General features: G+C 36.2%; 1 protein-coding gene across 3 annotated transcripts in view; it reads right to left on the bottom strand.

The window, feature by feature from the left end:
- The window catches only part of LOC142349864 (somatostatin receptor type 4-like), a 69,508-nt gene that overhangs the window by 36,537 nt on the left and 19,564 nt on the right, over positions 1-13,407 (bottom strand). For 2 of the 3 annotated variants that reach the window (XM_075401687.1, XM_075401696.1), the window contains exon 1: positions 498-651. The exons of the other annotated variant lie outside the window; for it this stretch is intronic. The gene's annotated coding sequence lies outside the window, so the exon portion shown is untranslated. Of the gene's footprint in view, positions 1-497; positions 652-13,407 lie in introns of those variants that run through there. 3 annotated transcript variants of the gene reach the window in all.

Genomic DNA, 13,407 nt, shown 5'->3' with positions numbered 1-13,407 from the left:
CTTTGTTGCTCTGACGCTTAAGTGCTCCATGCTGTAGCTTTTCGGCTACTGCTTGAAAGCAACTCTGAATTGTCTTCAATTTGAAGAGCATGCCATACTTCAAGAACTTTTAGAGGCATAGCTTTCAAAAGGTTTATCGTGTAAGATCTGATAAGAGGAAATTTTTATCGTGTAAGATCTGATAAGACGGAATTTTTATCGTGTAAGATCTGATAGGACGGAATTTTTATCCTGTAAGAACTTATTAGAGGAATTTTTATCGTGTAAGAACTTATAAGAGGAATTTTTATCGTATAAGATCTGATAAACGTCTTATCAGATCTGATAAGAAGATGCATCCCCTTACAGGCTATTAGCAAGATGGTTTTGTCAGAAATTTGTCAGATCTTACACGATCAAAATTCCAGAATCACTGGGGAGCTGTCAGAAAATTCATCGCATTCAACTTAATCACCTCCTAATATGTATGATTTTCTTGTATGAATTCCCCGTGTAACCTCGTCATGCCCAGTGGACTTGGAATAAGATATGACTGAATAAAAATCAATTCTGAAACAGCATTGTTGAATGTTGTTGGAACAGAAAAAGAAAATAAACAGTAAACAAATTAAGAAAATAGACAAAAGTTGGCAAAAAATTTAAAAATTTTGAGAGTTTAATTGTATCTAGCCAATCAGCAAGATCTTCAACTGATTGGAAAGCTTAGAAAAATTGAAATGGTTTGTTGTTTCCCACGTTAAAGAGCAATTTTTCATGGCGAGAATAAATTATCGATGAACTTATTGGGGAAATTAGCATAATTGGAACTATTGTTGAGCATTCCACAAAGAAAGAGGAAAATAAGGAAAAATAGGGATAGTATTTCAAGCAATAAATTGTTAATGGTAAATAAACCTTTCCTGCCGTTATTCAGAATGCTACGAGAAGGCGACTTTTAAAGGATAAAGTCAGGAAATTGCTTTGTTTATTATCTAATCTCAATAATTTAAAGGTTTTTCAGGATAAAACGACTTCTGACTCTGTTTCCGTTCTCATCTCTTAATCGCCTTTGTTAAAAAAAACCGTTTTTGTATTCATTGTTTATCGCAAGGAATGAGTTTGAATAGATATTATTCTTTGTGCTTTATTCCAAAAAGGAACAAAATTTCTGGTAAAAATGCATTTTTTCCTACTTCTACAGCACTCGATCACTCAAATTCACCGTTCTGAGAGCCTCTTTTAATTATTGCTTGGCGATTTCTCAATATAATACTTTTTTATTCCACAAAATTTCAATCTAGAGGACTTGCTCTTTAAGATATGTTATGTTATATGCGCTGCTATAGTTCTAATCGATGATAGCGTCACTGTGTTTCAACTCGGTTATCATGACCTTTTCTGTTCACTTGGCCAGCCGTCATTATTTTTTTTAATTTAAGAAAAATCCATTTTTCCTATAATAATTACAAGAACAAAGAGAGAACCGAAAAACAGTTTAAAAGAGATAACAGGAAAATTGTCAGATAAGTTTTAAAATAAACAATTAATTAAGTGTTAGTTTCTAGTGATGTTGATATCATAATATGAATTAACAGTACAAGAAATTTAAAACAAGGTCAATGAAATTTATAATCCTGCCCCTAGCGTAGAACTGAAAACAAATCAAACGCTCGTTTACAATATAATTTTCTATTATTCGTTCCAATACAATACGAAGTTAAAAAAAATCCTTTTATCCTAATATTAATGCTTTATTGACAAACTTTTGTACCTAAGGCTGTTCGACCCTCCTGGTCATGGTCATTAAGATAGAGCTCGAGCTACTCCTCAGAAAAGCTTTCCTGAATTTGCTGGTTTCAAATTACTAATTCTGGACCTGTTTTGCTCAGTTTTAACAATTAATGAAGGTTGAGCAGATTAAACATTCATTGCCTGCTTCCTGATAACACATTAATAATCATTTTATCCGTTATCTGTGAGCTGTCTCTTATAAGTCTTCTGCAAAGCAATGCAGTTCCATATCAAAAACAAAATCATTAACCAAACCAAATACTGAAACTGAAGTTTAACACCGATAAAGGGTCTCTATAATTTTGAAAATTTTTTTTGTAATAATTATGCATTGGTCTCTTTCATCATACTTAAGGCTTTTTTGAGTAATATCACGCATGATGTTTGTTGCAATCACTGGTCAGAAAAAAAATCGTTTTCCGTTTTTTAATCAAACAAAACGGCTAGTGCGAGACTCTGCGTAGCGCAGAATGCTCAAACATACGTATCAATTTTGTCAAAATTTATCTCCTTGTTTTGGGAGGCATAATGATTCTTAGAAATATGATTTCAATAAATACAATTTTGCAATGCTCAAATTAAAGCAATATTTTTCGAGCAACGTTGATTACTTGAAACTAAAATTACTTGATTACTAAAATTTGAAAAGTGAGGAAAAATAAGATCCATCTTTTTGATATGATTTCAACAGATATTAAACGAATGCATGGTCAACAACATTGCAATTTGAGCAACTCCTTGCAGCAAATTTGAATCCTCACGAGAGCTATCACGCGAAAAAAATCATCTTAAACAAACACAGGCAATAAATTGCAAAAAAGTGCAGCAATTAGTTTTCCACGCTAGAAATAGCAATTAAATAAAGATTTTTTCTCTCTTAATTGTTAACTTAATAAAAATATGCACAACTGATGAAATATTTGCCAATTAGTTAGATTGAGGGTTCAGTTAAAAATTTTCCACAATTTAAATGTAGGCCAGAAAAAAGAAAGCTTTAAAAATTAGGGTTAATGGTTATGTCTGGAATTGTCCCTTTAGTTTGAACTCTCTTGGAGGCTTTTATCCATTTAGATGTCCTTTTTTCAGAAAACATTCAGTGTTGGATAAAATTTTCTGAACAAAAAACAGCTTCTTTTTCTAAATTTTTTCGCGATAAATTTATCAGAATTTGCATAGATAAGTATTTTTTGAAATTGAATCCTAAATTGACAACTGAACTTTTTCGTTCTCTTTTCAAATTCAATGAAGCTGGTGGATATTTAAATCCTTTACGTGAGTCACTTTTGAGTTAACTGGAGAAAAGACATTTTTAACTTCAATCAAGCAAAATTTGACGGTTGCAGTTGTTGACAAAAGTAGAATTCCTTTTTGCTTTGTTTTCAGCTGGCATTTTTTCTGTTCTCATAATACAAAGACCCCTTTTTTGATAAATTCAACTGATCAAAGCCAAAAAATATTTTTAAGTTAACTAGTGGAGTTGCTTTTGGATAATATGTTGCAGCAAACTAGAAAAACCGACATTTTCCTCGTTTCTTTATTTTTTCGATTTGAAGCAAAAATATACTTGTGATATCTTCACATTTTTCTCATATATTAAATTGACTGCAATTAGAGATCAAACAGACGCCAATTGATCTTAAATTCTAATCTAGAGTTAAATTTTTGAATTCACTTGAAGCATTAGGAGAGTGACGCATTAGTTAACAGAGTGAAACTGAAAAAAAGTTCAACCTCTTAACAAAGTAGGTTTTCGTTTTTAATCTCAATCACCCTTTATTCGGTTACTTCTATGAAACAATAGAGATGGTTCTGATTTCAGCGTAGGTGCGCTTAAATGTTTACAAAACTAAGCTGTTTTCTTAAAAAAAACTTTCTATCTTTTCCTTAAAAAAATGAAAATGCTTTCTTGGGTTCGCCGTTGAAGCAAGTGGTCTGCAAAGGAGAGAAAGTGGTCTGCAAAGTGGTCTGCAAACTTGAAGAAAAAACTAGTGTCTTTTAGACGCCAGAGATAAACAAAGATTCTTGACCCTGTAATACCCGAACAATTATTTATTTCTCAATTTCATTGATGCAGTAAAATTTATATGATGCTCTTAATTTAGTTCATTATCTTAATCTTAATCTTATGATCTTGTTTCAACTGTCTGGTTAGTTTCCCTCTTCGTGATCAGACATGTCTGATCACGCATTCACGTTGTGCTCGAGTGGTTTTAGTTTATTAATTTCATAGCTCTGATCTTCTGCAATTCAATTCAGTTTGCAAAACCTTCTCTTAATTTCCCGCTCTGCAAGTAAGCGAAACAAAAGTGAAAGTAGATCTCGCGCCGCGAATAGTCAAATAATATTCCCTTTGCAATCTCGCACCGCAAATCATCACAGCAAAATAATAAAGTACGACATGGCGCAGTCAGCAACGAAAAGAACACCCCTTGGAATCGACCCTTTCTGGGACAAACCAACACCGGATCCTCCACTCCGCTGGGAGAAGTGGAGGGTACAATACAAACCGGCACTCTTAGCCAAAGAAAACATCATTTTGGACACGCTTCTCGGCCCAAAACCTGATACGGTAGAACTACCTCTAGAGCCAATCTACGAATAGACAATTGTGGGTGCACCTGCACAATCAGAGAGGGAGAGGAACGCGCGCAACGCGCAACAAAAAATGAACTGGCAAAACAAATGCCAACGACTTATTGAGGTAGGCATCATGTGTGGCGAAAAACCCTGGTCATTGGCAGACCGGAAAACAGTCTCCCTTCTTTACTTGAGCATCGGAATAGAGGGACGTCGTATCCTTAACTGTAAGAACCCGCATGTCATGATAGACACTCTTGCTACTATCGATTTTTGGAAAATCGTGGAGGAAGCATTCATTCGCCCACGCAACATAACATTTGACAGACATGTCTTCGTGATCACAAAACAGCTTAGAGGAGAAACTGTGGAGCATTTCTTTGGTAAATTAAAAGAACTGGCGGAAAACTGTGATTTTGAAAACAAAGAGGAGACTCTAATTCGAGATGTATTCATAACAAATCTGATTGATCCCGAAATCCAAAAAGAACTACTAAAACAAACGGTAGAACTGCGACAGGCGTTGGAACTCGCAATCAATATGGAACTCGGGATGCGAAATCAACATCAATTACAACAGCACAATAAAGTTGTTGTTCCGGCGAATGTCAATGCTATTCAATTCAACAACAACTCACGAAGACCGTATTGGCAGAACAATAATAATGTTCTCAAACAAAATAATAGATCAACAATGTATTGTTCGAATTGTGGCGGAATCTGGCTCCCAAATCATATCGAAAAGTGCATTTCAAAAGGAAAGACATGCAACACCTGCGGGTTATTAAACCATTTCGCAAAGGTCTGCCGTAAACAGCAAAAGAACATCAACGTAAAGCCCCAAGGTCCCAAGAAAAAGATGGTTCGGGTGGTAGAAGAAGAGCCACACCCAGAGGACTCGGTAAATTTCGTTCAACCGGCAAAACTCTATGAATCAGACTACAGCAGCGGTGAAGAGGACAACACAGTCGCAATGATTGAAGCCGCAGTGGAGAAAGTTGAACCCCTCAATATGCCTCTCAAGATTGGAAATGTCAATACAACTCTACTCGTGGACTCAGGGAGTGCATGCAGTATACTTCACCATTCACTCGCGTCGCAAGTGGTACAAAGCAGCCCCCGCGCTTTCTGGATTCACGAATCGTCACCACCACAACTACGAAACTTCTCTAACGAACCAATACAGGTACTGGGAAAGATTCAAGCCCCTGTAACGAGCAAAGGATGGGTATGCGACACAGCAGCTTTCACAGTAGTGGCCGACGGTTTAAAGTCCTTAATAGGTCGTGATTTGTTCAACCAACTTGGACTTGCCGTAACTCAGTCTACACTTATTAAAGGTAACAGTGTCAACAACATCGCATCCCCTGAATTTAAAGAACAGATAGCCAAAAAATTTCCTGGTTTGGTATCACGCATTGGACGATCAAAAAGTCATGTAGCAAAATCTAAATTTCACAAAAATTTCCAACCTAGACAACAGAAAGGTAGACGAATTCCTATCAATCTTCAAGATAAAGTTAATACAGAACTTAGAAAACTATTAGCTGAAAAACACATTATAAAACTGTCAAGCTGTCCTGATAATTATTTCATCTCACCTATTGTGGTTACAGTTAAAAAGACCAAACGATAAAGCTTGCACTGGATTCAAAAGTTTTAAATAAAGCTATTCATAAGAACAAATATCAAATGCCAAACATTGATACGTTAATTGAATCAATATCTCAGCAAATAAGTGCTCCCGCTTCGCAGAACATAACGTACTTTTCTACGATTGATTTGAAATACGCTTATAGTCATTTAAATCTGGACATCAACACAGCTAATCATTGTAATTTTAATATTATTAGTGGAGATATGACTGGCACTTACAGATTTCTAACAGGACTTTACGGACTTACAGATATGCCAGCTGAATTTCAAAAAGCTATGGATTATACCCTAATCGGTTTAGAAAATACATATTGCTTTTTGGATGATGTTTTAATTGTTAGCAAAGGGTCTCTGATTGATCACAAAAATTATGTCATGAAATGTCTCCAACGTTTAGACGACAAAAATCTTAGGATAAATCTTCCTAAATGCCACTTTGGTAATTTAGAAATTGATTGGCTTGGGTATCATATATCACAAGAAGGTATTTCGCCCCTCGAGTCTAAGACCGCAGCAATCCTGGCTCTCGAAGCTCCGAAAACTGTAAGGAAACTCCGTTCATTTTTGGGATCCGTTCATTATATTGGGAAATTTATCCCTAATCTAGCCCAAATAAGTCATCCTCTTCGCCCGCTACTGCGGAAGTCTTCAAAATTCGTCTGGACAACTGAACAAGAAAATTGTTTTCAAGAAATTAAGACTCGCATAGCGAATGCAACTGCAAATAGTCATTACAACCCGCAACTCGAAACACGCGTGAAATGCGACGCATCCCGCTCAGGTCTCGGTGCGGCCCTCGAACAATTAACTGTAGATGGGTGGAAACCAATCGCATTTGCGTCTCGATTTTTAAATTCCTGTGAAGAGCGTTATAGTGTAAATGAACTTGAACTTTTGGGTGTAGTCTGGTCAACAGAATATTTTAAAAATTATCTGTATGGAAAACAATTTAAAGTAATTACCGATCACAGATCACTTCTCTCAATCATGAAAGAACATAGATCTAATAAATCATACAATAGTAGATTGACCCGCTGGGTCGATCGCCTTCTTCCTTTTCAGTTTGATATTGAACACCTTCCTGGTGCAAAAATGGGTTTGGTCGATTATATTTCTCGCAATCCATCACAAAAAGCTAAAAAGATCTCTACATACGATGAAGAATTTGTTGTTGCCAAATTGAATCTGATCTCGAAATCAAATAACGCATTAGAATTAAACACTGAACACCCTGCATCACATTTACACCAGTTATTAACAAATTACACTCTCGACCCGCAAAACACATCTAAAATTGAAATACTTGATCCCGCATTACAAACTACACCTAAAATTGGGACCACTAATAATTCAGTAAATTCAATTAACACCCGCGCTACGCGGGTACGCAAACATGTATTTGGCAATTCACTCGCTCCGCGAAATCATGCTTCAAATAGTATTTGTCAATTAAACAATTTAAAGTATGCAACACCCGCGTCACAAAATCCACTTTGCACCTCTCTCGCTCTGCAAAATACCAGAAACAACGACCAATTAATCCAAATTAGGAATAAAGTGACATACGCGCAGCGCGAGCATCCATTCACTCAATTACAAATCCCGCCAGTCAAATCACATTCCACAAATATTTCTAAAAGTCATCACCCAGAATTAAAATCAGTGCTTTTTGCCTCTTGTCATTCTAGAAATCAGTTGCATCCTTCTAAACTAAATAATTCTAATCAATCATCATCCGTATTCAAATATATCAATACAATAGATAGTAGAATGCCTTCGAAAAAGAAAATGACCCGAGACCGATTCAATGATGCATCCCGCGCTGCGGATCAACCCTCAACTAGCGACAACACTACGCGCCCCGCAAGTACGCGATCGAATTTGCCAACCAGCTCTCGCGCGGCGAATCAACCCATACAAAATCTCAGTACACCGCATGCAACAAGTACGGCACCAAACACAACTCCCCCATCCCCAACTCATTCTTCTAATGCTAGTACCCCATTGACGCCGAGCCCGCACGTACCCACTTTCGATTATATCGTCTCCAAAATTTTTAATAAGTCTCTGATTGCCTCTCTAACTAGTAAGGACGCTGTTCTTAAAGAGGTCAGAGATTGTATCTTGACTAACAACGAAAGCAGATTAAAGGCAATAAACCCCTACATACACTCGTACTGGAGGGATCTGCACGTGCGCTCCGGGTGCGTGTGCATTGATGAACGAGTGGCTATCCCTAACGTGCTCCGCGAAGCGCTGATCGACGATATCCATTCAAGTCACCCAGGTACCTGGGGCATGATTTGTATGGCTACACACTCCTGGTGGCCCTACATGCACAGGGAATTAATAGTTAAATCCACTGAGTGCAAACCATGCACAGCAATCGGTAAGAATCTTAAATCAATTATTCCTACTAAACAATTCACTCCTCATATACCATGTGTTGAACCTAATCAAGAAATTCAAATCGATTTTGGGGGACCAAATTTTGATGAAAAGGGCAATGAGGTGTACTTTTTGGCAGCAATTGATCGTTTTTCTAAATATCCAACTGCATATAATTAGGACAAAGCTAATGGCCCAAATGTTTTGAAATTTTTGGACATGTATATTGAAACTCATGGAATTCCAAGATCTATTCGTCTGGACCAAGCAAAATGTTTAATTGGACATCAAGTAAAGACCTTTTGTAATAAGAACAACATCGAGATTATTGAAGCGCCGGTAAATGATCATCGCGCTATTGGGTTAGTGGAACGATTATTTCAAACAATTAAGAATAGACTTGCATGTATCAAAGAAGAGAAATTATCTACACACGCCTTTCATGTAAAGCATGCATTAAAGATAATCATTCACCAATTGCGTATATGTAAACAAAGAACAACAAAGACCTCGCCCTTCGAAGCACACTTTGGAAGAAAGCCTAATACCCCGCTAAGCGTGATTGCAACTAAACCTAATTTGCTGAACCTGTCATACAAAAGTATTATAAATCATTATTTAGACGAGGACACAGTGATGCCCGAAGAGATCCTGCCTGACGATAAGTGGACCAATGGATATCGTAGCGATATCGAAGTAGAACTTGGCATGACCCGAGCTACAGCTGAAGCACGATCCAGGGAGCAGGCCAGTACAGATGGGGAACCACGATTCCTCAAGACCACGGCGATCCACCCCATTCCCCTGAAAGAGCGTGCGGCCGAACTGAATCTTGCGAGAAAGGTCCATGGCAAGAGACGCTCGAAAAAGAACCTGGAGGGTTTATACGAGGTCCATGCCCCTGGGTCGCAAATTCTCAAAATGAGCCCCACCACGTCGACCATAAAAGAACCGGGCAAGCAAGTAGTGACAGTTCGCAATAGCGATATTGCGAAATTTGGCACAAAGTTGGAGAGGCAAACTCCACTGAAAGTTTATGCGGATAGACGCGGACCCCGTTCTGGAGAAAAAGTTGTGGAAGAGCTGATTCACAGCCACATCAAAGAGTTCACCCGAAAGCAAAAGAGTGACAAGAAAATGAAGCACAGGAAGAGAGAACCGGGCAGCGGGGTTTCATCGCAAACATCGAATATCTCACGCGCGATGCGGGGACGCATTCCAAAGTTACCAAACTTCTCTGCGATACGCAATCAACAACCTCCACTCTCGACTAGCGAACCAACCACAACTACATCTACTCACGCGGCCACAACATCATCTTCTACGCGTACTTCAGACCGTCCTCGTCGAAGCCCATCATATTATGGCTTCGAGACTTCTCCACCAGCTTCTGATATCTTGCCTCCACCGAAACGACCCCGCCGAGCGGGCGATGTGGAAAATTTTGCACCACCTGACACCATTGTCGAATCGGGACAGCAAATTGTGGACAATCAGCCCGAGAAACAAAATGTGTCACCCCGTATCGGTTCTGTCTCGCCTCCCGCTACCCGAAACACGCCTCTGCTATATGTGGACACCCCAACGCTGGTTCGGACGATGACAGCTCTCGAAGCAGAGAAACAAGATTCTGACAATGAAGATTGGAATTTGTAATGCTCGAAAACTGCATAAAGAAAAACATAATATATTGTATTAATCATCGTATTTTTAGCTATGATAACCAGTAAATATATTGATATTATCTATTTAACCGGGGACCTTTTATTAATTTATAAATATTGTTATTAAATAAATTTTGAAAATTGTATTCTACAATTTTCTCTTGCTGCAAAGGGTATGCGATACCCGAACAATTATTTATTTCTCAATTTCATTGATGCAGTAAAATTTATATGATGCTCTTAATTTAGTTCATTATCTTAATCTTAATCTTATGATCTTGTTTCAACTGTCTGGTTAGTTTCCCGCTTCGTGATCAGACATGTCTTATCACGCATTCACGTTGTGCTCGAGTGGTTTTAGTTTATTAATTTCATAGATCTGATCTTCTGCAATTCAATTCAGTTTGCAAAACCTTCTCTTAATTTCCCGCTCTGCAAGTAAGCGAAACAAAAGTGAAAGTAGATCTCGCGCCGCGAATAGTCAAATAATATTCCCTTTGCAATCTCGCACCGCAAATCATCACAGCAAAATAATAAATTACGACAGACCCCAAGAAGATAAACGAATCATTTGAACTATTTTCCACATTTTTTTCTTAAAAAAAGTCTTTTGTATTCGTCTTTTTTACTAGGAGTACCACAGTTGTTAGTTTGCAAACTTTTTCTGTCAAAGAAAATCCAAAAATACTGGCTTTGGACAAAACTTCATTTACTAAGACCATTTACAATTTCAAACAAAGGAAAATAAAAGCCTTTTAATGCTTTTACTTTTTGAAAAAATATTTTGGCATCTGTTGAACTGTTAGATTCCAGTGTTAGATTTTTTGGCCGACTCAAAATCATTTGATTGTGTGTTCACAAGATTTATAGTATTTTTTCTAAAATTGATGCATTTGTCTGTCCATTATAGTTCAGGAATTTTGATTAATATCAAGACTGATGTCTGTTGCAATAGCTGGTAAGAAAAATACCATTTTTTGTTTTTGTATTCAATTTTTGTTTTTGAATACTGCTAATCTATGCGTTGTACAGATTGTTCCAACATCCACCTCATGTTGGTCAACAGTTTCTCATTGTTCTACGAGGAAAAGTTGTTTGGAATATCAATTTTCGTTTGCTCCAAGTGAGGCAACATTTCAAGATCAAAATTGATTACATTTTTTTAATATTTCAAAACTGAAGAAAACTGAAGAAAAACTTGAAAACTGATGAAAAATTAGAAATTTTGATATGATTAACAGATATTTTGATATATTTTGATATGGTCAACACTCTGGCAATATTAGGCATCTCGTCGCAATTTTTCTACCAATTATATTCCTAATCTGTTTCACAGTTATAATCTTTTAAACTCGTTTACAAAATTATTATCCTCCGAAAAAAATTGGTCGTAGAACAAACAAGTAAATAAAAAAACGCTGGACTAGAGAGCCGATGAAACTTGCCATTTATGAGAGTTCTGAACAAGATATACATAATAATCAGATAAAGAAATCAGATAATATACAAACAATAATTACGACCAGAACTCAATGTCTATATATTTAAAAAGCACTAAAACAAAAGAAAACGGATTGTTACGTTTCTACTTTTAGAAACAAACAAAATAAAACTGATACAATCAATAAGGTTCATTAAAAAAATTAACTTATACCTCACAGGAAACAACTGAGACCTCGTCATTATCCATGATATGTCAGAAGACTACAAAACGAACAACAAAAACCAAACATTCAATTAAGTTTAACAAGAAAGTGGTGCCACGACAGTTAAAACCGCAAGATATTCTTCGAAAACAATAAATATCTTCAATTGCACATTTTCCGACCACATTTTACCGGACCATTCCATTAGTTTAATAATGTTGCAAGCAAACAAAATAACTTAGAAATGGGTAATTATCCACAGTAACACTTTTGTCGAAAAAAGCATTATAAAATTTGGAGCTCATTTCACTACAAAAAGCGAGCTGTGATATAGAGACCGAGCAACAAAAATGACAAATAAGATAAACCTGATAAAGCTCCAGAAACCACTGAATTTTTTGATACAAACATTTTCGAAACTCAAACAATAGACAAGTTTCCATTTTTTCAAAAAGGCAGAAAAACAAATTATTTTGCAACTGTTCAGAAATCCAGCATCATATCACAACAAAAGATCAACTGATGCGGACAGAACGCAAAATTTTACAAACAGGTTATTGAAACCACAGTGTTGAATCCATTAAATTGACTCAAATTAAAAACCATTCAAGTTGTTTCATAATAAAAAATTTTTAAATTGTGTTTGGTTCTCTTTTTATTTTAATTGGGTAATTATGTATGGGTTCTCTGTGAAAAAAACTAAAAAAGAGCCACAAACTTTGACTAGTATTTAAAACTCAAGAAAATTCTAATGAAAACACGTTCCTAAGCTCCAAAGAGGTCCATTAAAACATAGCCAACAGCAAAACTAAATTTAGGGCAGTAGTAAGTGCCCTGTAAATAATGAGACTGAGGCACCTGTTCATGACCATAAGAAAATTATTGGTAGGTACAAAAATGTGTTCTTTTAAAAAAGGTAATTAAAAGTCTTTAATATCGTTAACTCAGACCGGAAATCAATAAAAAATGGTTCATTTAAACATCCATGGAAGCAATCAAGGATTTTGATTGTCAGGGACAATCCGTACAGCAAAAAGAACAACAGTTAAAGGCCAAATGAAAAATTTGAAAATTTTGCGAGAGAACGGTTGCGCAGCCGTTAAAATTATAAGCTATTCACTGAAATATTTATATATGATCTTTTGTTAATTCTTTCAAAACCAGTTGGAGCTATTTCGAAAAGAGAACAAATAACAACCTCCAATTGAGGCAAGTATGCAAAAATCACGAAATGTTATTGAAAATTCGTTGTTGGAAAGCCATGAAACCATAAGTAAAAACTAAAGCCACAAAAAAACTAAAACAAAAACTGAGTGAATAAAAAACCCATTTGAGTATATAGTTCCCCCCCTACAAGTGGGTCGAAGAATAATTGCAAATGTGTAGAGGTTGAACGCTAACTCTTTATCTGTGAAGTAATTGAGCTAAATCTTTTCTCGGAACTTTCCATATTTCGCAAAAGACTTTTCATATTTTGCAACTAATTGTTTAGAACAAGAGCTGACTAGTCTTTGGGAAGTCACAATTAAGAAAATTTAGACAAATTTTCTAGAATAATAAAATAATAGTTACGATACTCTTAAATAGGTTCATAGAAGTGTGTTCGGTGTAATCAATTGTGTAACTCTAAGCAATAAAATAGAACAATTTTTTTTCCTCCTCGTTATTATGAAAGTAAACCTGTGTACGCGGATCAAAGATATAAT

The sequence above is a fragment of the Convolutriloba macropyga genome, chromosome 1, assembly GCF_964194025.1.
Source record: "Convolutriloba macropyga chromosome 1, txConMacr16.3, whole genome shotgun sequence".
NCBI lineage: Eukaryota > Metazoa > Xenacoelomorpha > Acoela > Convolutidae > Convolutriloba > Convolutriloba macropyga.
The sequence above is the reverse complement of the archived record's forward strand: the minus strand, read 5'-3'. Positions and strand labels throughout refer to the sequence as shown.